A 7,878-nucleotide genomic window follows, 5' to 3' on the forward strand; every position below is an offset into this window, starting at 1 on the left:
AATATCACTGGCTAACCAATGTGTCAACTACCATTTGAATCGGTTCTCCTGGCTGAAGATTATTGAATCCAAAGTAGGTCACGTCGATTTTCTCAATCCAGGCCTTCATAGGCTAGTGCAGGACTGTGGAAAAAAAAAAGCTTGAAATCGGTCAAGAGTGGTGTAAATCGAAAGGTCAAATATTGAAATTATCTCATGAGTTTGTTTACTTTTAAAAGGGAATTATGGGGCGAAACGAACAGATTACAACTAGGATTGTCAAGCGATGCAGAAATGCTTTTAGGCGAATTTTTTAAAATTTTGTCGGCATCATCATGTGTATTGGAGTAAATATTTAACACGGTTGGATTTGCTGGACCGTCATGAATGTAACGAGACCATGTTTGTGGAGAACCGTGTCACCTGCTGACTATCAGAGCATGTTATTGGTGAGCTATACTGGCTTTATAGTTTACGGGTATCTTGTTTCAGACTGATTGTGATGTTTCTGTGCAGAGTATATTATGAAATAGTCATTATATCTTGAATCCCAAGTGTTAATTTTTTCCAATGATCAGTGCTGTTCACGTTACTTTAAAAAAATTGCTGAATACTCCTGTATTACTTACATTGTGACATGTCAAGTCACATTTATTTGTATAGATTACCCCTTAATCACAAAATGTCTCAAAGGACTGCCCAGGTTACATAACACCATCCCCTGATCTTAAACCAACATGCGGGCAAGGAAAAACTCAAAAACCTCAACATGAGAAAAATAAGAAACCTTGTCAAGGGACCTCAAATGTGGTAATCCCCCTTTCAGGATGACCAGGCTGCAAAAGATTTTGCATTGGTTAACAATACACAAAGCATGGTGAAAATCATAAGAACATCATAGGTAAGGTGTAAAAATTTGTCCAGAAATTTCATGACAGCAACAACGCCTCAAGCCTCAACGATACATACTACCCTCAATCCGCCAGCAACACTGTCTGATGAGTTGGCATGCTTATATTTTTTGGATTTTCTAATCCAGAGGCAACACGGTCTCAAAAATCATCACCCTGAGCATAGGGGTCCCACAAGGCTTTGTGCTAAGTCCTCCTCTCTTCACCCTGCGGACACATGACTGCACGCCAACCGACAGCTCCAACCACCTTGTGAAGTTTGCAGACGATACAACACTGGTGGGGCTCATCACTAAGGGTGATGAGACCCACTACAGGAATGAGGCCGAGCTCATGACCATGTGGTGTAAAGACAATAACATCTTGCTAAATGTCAGAAAGACCCAGGAAGTTATCGACAATTTCCAGAGAGGCCAAATCTACCGCCCTCCACTCACCATCGACACTGCTGCTGTATTTTTGGGGGTTAACATCAGTGAAGACAACCAACATCACATCATTAACCAAGAAAGTACAACAGCGCTTATGCTTCCAGCGCAAACTCAAGCCTGCAAAGGATCCACCACTCATCCTGACCACATTTTACCATAGAACCGTCAAAAGCATCCTTTCCAGCTGCACGGACTACAACAGGAAGGCCCTACAAAGCATTGGAAGAACAGTCAAAGGGATAATTGGATTATCACTTCCTTCTCTGCAAGGTATCTACACCCCCTGCCTCACCTGCAAAGCCATCTCCATCGCTAACAACCCAACCCATCTAGAACACAGTCTCTTCAGCCTCTCTGGGGGACAAGTTACAGAAGCATCCGCCCCCGCACTACTTGACTCTCAAACAGATTTTTCCACCAGGCAGTGAGACAACTGAACTCTCTCCACACCCCGGTAAGAAGAGAAATGAACACTCATGACTTCACACCAGCTGATTGTATTTTTTAACCTTTTTATCTTCTACCTTTTACATTTGTAACCGTTATTTATATCACTGTCATTATTTGTTGCTGCTTTAAATGTTTTATATCAGTTGTTCTTACTTCAGTATTAGCTGAAAAGACACTTGCACTGTTATTAAGTATCTTAACTCATTCACTCCGTCTTTGCACTTTATTGTTGTCATTTGTTGTCTGCGCATAGAGTGGAAAGGGCAATTTCGGTTTCTCGTATGTCAAGTACATTTAAGAAACTGACGTTGAAGTGTAGCAAATATAGCTGTGGTGGCGAGAGTAGGAGAACACTGAATTTCTCCTAATGGTGATATTCTTCCTACCGTTTACACTCTCATATAAGCCACATTCACAACTATCAAATAAAATACTGAAATCAGGGAGGTCAGTTTATATGCACAGTTCAGCAAAAATCAACAAACCAAGAGGAAATCAATCGGGCTTTCCTTAGCACAGAATTTAGAGTGAAGGTGTGTTGTATGCAGTTATTTACGGTAATTTGTAACTTCAAAGTTAGTTTCAGAGTAACGTGCTACTTTACTGGCTACATCCTTTGGGAGGTATCTGAATTCCTTTTTAAATGAAGTAATTTTAACCAATTACTGTTCTTCAGTAACGCGTCCAACACTACTGACAACCATGTCTCTCCCATGCAAAGCACCCACTGGGATTCTACGCTGGATGTGTGTTCAAAGACCAGATCTGCAGTCGGAATTTTGAACTATTCAAATAAAAAGCTTTTGTGACTGAATGCTTTTCCTCAGTTATATTCCAGATGTGACAGAGCATTTCTCAGCCCCCGTGCTCCATTTATCCTGACGTCAGCGTCAGCGACAGAAGGTAGCCGGCGGCAATGGCTGCTGCAGCGGCTGCAGCAGCAGCAAGCAGGAAAAGTCCCTTGAGTGCGTTGTGATTGGTCCTTGAGGGACTCACCAATGTCCTTTGAGTCTTCCCGCCTGCAAAGACAACATGGTTAGTGTTCACTATGGTTCAAGAGTTGGGGGTCACCCGGACAGTTTTGTGTTTTCCATGAAAAAGTCTTTCATTTAGCAAATGAGTTGTCCAATGTCTGTATTATTTTGCCCATATAAATCTCTTCCTTTTGTTAGCCAGTGGTAGAGCCTTTTCTTTGCCACTCATCTTGGAGTCCCCTCTTAACTGTAGATTCTGACACTGGTGGGTACTATTTAACCAAGCTGCTAGTTAAGGAACTGTGAGGCATCTAGTTCTCAAACGAGACTAATGTACTTGTCCTTTTGCTTTGTTGTGCCTCCCACTTCTCTTTCTACTCTTGTTAGAGACAGTTTGTGATGTTTTTTCTGAAGGGAGTAGTACACACTGTTGTAGGAGATCTTCAGTTTCTTGGTGTTTTCTAATACACTGTAGAGTTTCACACACGTTTTTCATTATGCCCATTCTGAAACTTTAATTACAACCACAAATGTGATGCTCCAGATACTCCACAAGCTTCAAGGAGTGTCTATTTTATAGCTTCTCTAACCAGCTTTATTGTGTTCAGTTGTGCTAACATCATTGCACAAGGGTTTTCTAACCATTCATTAGCTTTCCAACTTAATTGGCAAACACAAGGTAATACTAGAACACTAGAGTGCTAGCTGCAGGAAATGGACCTTGAAACACTTAGGTAGATATTGTATTAAAAGAGAATTGGAGCTAAAGTTGTTCTTTACAACGATAGCAATGTATGGGGTGTATTTGATATCATCTCATCTCATTAGCTGCACCGCTTATCCTCAGTAGGGTCGCGGGGGTGCTGGAGCCCATCCCAGCAATCATCGGGCAGTAGGCAGGGGACACCCTGAACTGGTTGCCAGCCAATCGCAGGGCACACAGGGACAGACAACTCACTCGCTCATTCACACCTAGGGACAAATTGGACCGGCCAATCCACCTGAAATGCATGTCTTTGGAATGTGGGAGGAAACCGGAGTACCCGGAGGAAACCCACGCAAGCACGGGGAGAACATACAAACTCCGCACAGTAAGTTCGGTAGCTGGATTTGAACCCACACAGGAGGTTCCCAAGACCTTAGAACTGTGCCGCACTCGCGCTAACCACTGCGCCGCCGTGCTGCCCGTATTTGATATCTCTCATCTCATCTCATTAGCCACGCTTTTATTTAGGCCCACCTGTGACTTTGACTCTGTATTTTCCAGAGTAGATGCCTGTGCTGGTGTTGAATTGGCAATGGTATATGCCTGAATCTTCAACTCGTAGCTTGGACAGTCCCAGGTTTATTCGTCCCAGTTTAAGAGCATCCTCGTCACACTGCACTCGCCCTAAAGAGTGAACTGCCATGCCGTTCCGAAATTCAAAGAGGACGGTGACCCTGCCCTCCTTGAGGAACTCGCAATGGATCCCGAATGAGGTAAGGGACCTGTTAGGATGGCCGGTTAACTTCCAAGTCAGGGTGATGTTGTCGTTCTCTCTGGCCCGGTAGGAGCCCGTGGTCGCATTCACCGTTAGTCCGCCTACAGGATTCGACGTGAATGCCGGGAGGTCAAGTGACTTCTCACATACGCAGCCGAACATCTGCCCGATGAGCAGAATGATCAGAAAGGTCGATGTCATCTTCCTGCACTGACCAGGAGCTCTTCAGGTTTTGGAACACTGTAAGGTGACAGTTCAGTTCAATTTTATTGATAAAACTATAATTAAAATTTGTAAAATAAAACATGCAATATCAGTTAAGAACACACACATGTAACACAAATCACTTAAAAATTATCAAACTGAGAGCCAGTCGAGGTGGCTCGGTCATCTGATAAGGGTGCCCCCTGGAACCACTCTGAAGAGCTGTTCTAAGCATATTACAACTGCAGAAGGGTCCTGGGACGAAAGGACAAGCTGGAGAGATTGCGTCCCTCGGCTGGCCTTGGAACGTCTCAGGGTCCTGTCGGATGGGCAGGATAAAGTGGCTGGCTATAGGGATTCTGGGCTTTACTGCTTAGCCTGCTGCCGCCGCGACCTGGTTTCAGACCGACGGAGGAAGATGGATTGATAGATGGATGGATATATAAATGGATGGATAGTTGGGTGGATAGAGATGGATAGATACATAGATATATAGATGGTTGGATGGATAAATGAATGGATCTTTGGATGGATTGAGATTTATAAAAAGATAAATGGATGGATAGGTGGATGATGGTTGGTTGGATAGAGATTGATAGATAAATGGATGGATGGGTGGACAGGTGGTTAGATGGATGAAAGAGATAGATAAATTGATGGATGGGTGGGTGGATGGACGGTTGGTTGGATGTAGATAGACAAATTGATGGATCTTTGGCTGGATAGAGATAGATAGATAAATGGATGGATACGTGGATGGATAGAGATAGAAAGATAAATGCATGGATAGGTGGATTGGTGGTTGGATGGTTGGTTGCATATAGATAGATAAATTGATGGATAGGGATAGATCGATAAATGGATGGATGGTTGAATGGATAAAGATAGATAGATAAATGGATAGATAGGGGGATGGATGTTGGATGGATAGAGATAGATAAATGGGTGGATATGTCTGGATGGTTGGATGAATAGAGATAAATAGATAGATACATAGATGAATAGATAGATGGAAGAAGGTAGGGATGTATAGATCGATGGATAGGTGGATGATGGTTGGTTGGATAGAGATTGATAGATAAATGGATGGATCTTTGGATGGATGGAGATTGATAGATAAATGGATGGATGGGTGTACAGGTGGTTGGATGGATGGAAAGAGATAGATGGATGGATGGCTGGTTTGATGTAGATAAACAAATTGATGGATCTTTGGATGGATAAAGATAGATAAATGGATGGATATATGAATGGATAGAGATAGATAGATAAATGGATGGATAGGTGGATGGGTGGTTGGATGTATGGAGAGAGATACTTAGATAAATGGATGGATAGGTGGATGGATGGTTGGTTGCATATAGATAGACAAATTGATGGATCTTTGGATGGATAAGGATAGATAGATAAATGGATGGATGGTTGGATGGATAAAGATAGATAGATAAATGGATAAATAGGGGGATGGATGTTGGATGGATAGAGATAGATAGATAAATGGGTGGATATGTCGATGGATGGTTGGATGAATAGAGATGAATAGATAGACACATAGATGGATAGATAGATGGAGGGAGGGATAGAAGGAGGGAGGGATGAATAGATGGATAGATTGATGGATAGATGGATAGGATGGATGAGTGGATAGGTGGTTGAATGGATGGTTGAATGAATAAATAGACGGTTGGATAGAGTGAAAGAGAGAGAAAGGTGGATGGATGATTGGATTGATAGATGGATAGATAAATAGATGGCTCGACAGACAAATAGATGGATGGACTAATGGATAGAAAGACGGAGTGAATGAGTTAAGAGTATAGTAAAACTGTATGATTCTATTATACAGCTGTTTTTGTGTGCATAAAGTATCTTTAAGTTTCTTTCTTTACTTCTTTACTTGTTAATTAATGATTCATTTTCTGTGCTGAGCCCGAATAAGAAAACCCAAACAAAATGTCTCTCATCTCATTAGCTACACCGCTTATCCTCAGTAGGGTCACGGGGGTGCTGGAGCCCATCCCAGCAATCATCGGGCAGTGGGCAGGGGACACCCAGAACTGGTTGCCAGCCAATCGCAGGGCCCAAACAAAATGTATTCTGACCAAATAAATATTGCAAGGTTTGCTGGCTTTATATACAACTCCCAAAATATGAACACAAAGTCGACATTTTGACAGTCAAACGGTGTCAGCGGCAGATCGAGCGCTCATCACTTGGCCGACATCAGTGAACACTTGTCTATATTTTTCTAGCTTTCTTTTGGCATTCGTCTTTGTGTCACCATAGGCCGATTTTGTTTTCTTTTTGATTAAGCAAAACCAGCCACACCGAAACTCAGAACTTTTACTGGTTATTTAAAACGAGAGTTGGCATTAGAAGTAAGATTCAGGCCCGACTCCGGCCGGAAATTCAGGATTCAGCCGGCCCAAAACACCACTCCTCCTCCAGAGTCCTCACTAATGAAATATGAAAATTCGGGTTTGCTTTGGGTCCCTCAGATCGAGTACTTTGGTCAGGAAAACACACCAGGCTCACAAACTGAAAACAGTATTTTGAAGCAGTGAGTCAAATAAGACCGACGAAAAACCAAAACCGTAGGCACTCAACACTCTCACCAAGATGTATTCTCGCTTTCAAAAGGCTGACGTGATACGTCGGACGAAAACCTTCAAATTTCTCTGGAAATCACTATCGACACAAGGCATTGGTAGCAATGTTCCCTCTAATTTTCCACGGGTCTGAGCGTTCACACAGAGTCGGTGAGCAGCGCTTGAAACAACAGTGAGCAACCATAATCCCAAGTGTGGCAAGATAATTCATTATCAAACATGTCCAAAACTTGACATCAAGTTACATTTTGCTGAGTTTGCGGCAATGCAAAATTATTTTTCTCTTTTGAATGAATTGACTCATGTACTATTGCAAAGGTTGTACGGCCTACAAACGTCGTTTGTTCTTACAATTCTTTCACAAGATATCCATTTCTTTTTATTTCCTGATATATTTTGTCGCATAATATTAACATTTTTGGGGGCTTATTTAGTCGGTTGTAAGATACAGAACTGTACTTAATCACATTTTTTTAGTGGATGTACAATGTTGGCAACAAGATTCACTTGATATAATTGGAAATTATTTGAATGCAACACAAACTTTTTCTTCTTTTTTCCGTGTTTTTTTTCTACTTTTTAAAAAATTCCTTTAAAAGAAATCTCATTGTGTTTATTTTTTCCATCTTTTTGTTCTCTATTTACTTGTTTCCTACATTTCTTTCTTTCCTTTTTTCTGGCTTTTTTTCTAAATGTTTCCTTCTTTTTTCTCTTTCTTTTGTTTCTTTTTTTCTCAGCTTTTCAATACTTTTTCATTTTGGTATTTTTTTCTTTTTTGTTCTATTCCCCCCTTCCTTTAAGTGCCGGTCTTCTGGTGATCCCAAGAGCAAAGAAGTGTT

The sequence above is a fragment of the Urocampus carinirostris genome, chromosome 11, assembly GCF_059441175.1.
Source record: "Urocampus carinirostris isolate Australia breed hairy pipefish chromosome 11, RoL_Ucar_1.0, whole genome shotgun sequence".
NCBI classification, from domain to species: domain Eukaryota; kingdom Metazoa; phylum Chordata; class Actinopteri; order Syngnathiformes; family Syngnathidae; genus Urocampus; species Urocampus carinirostris.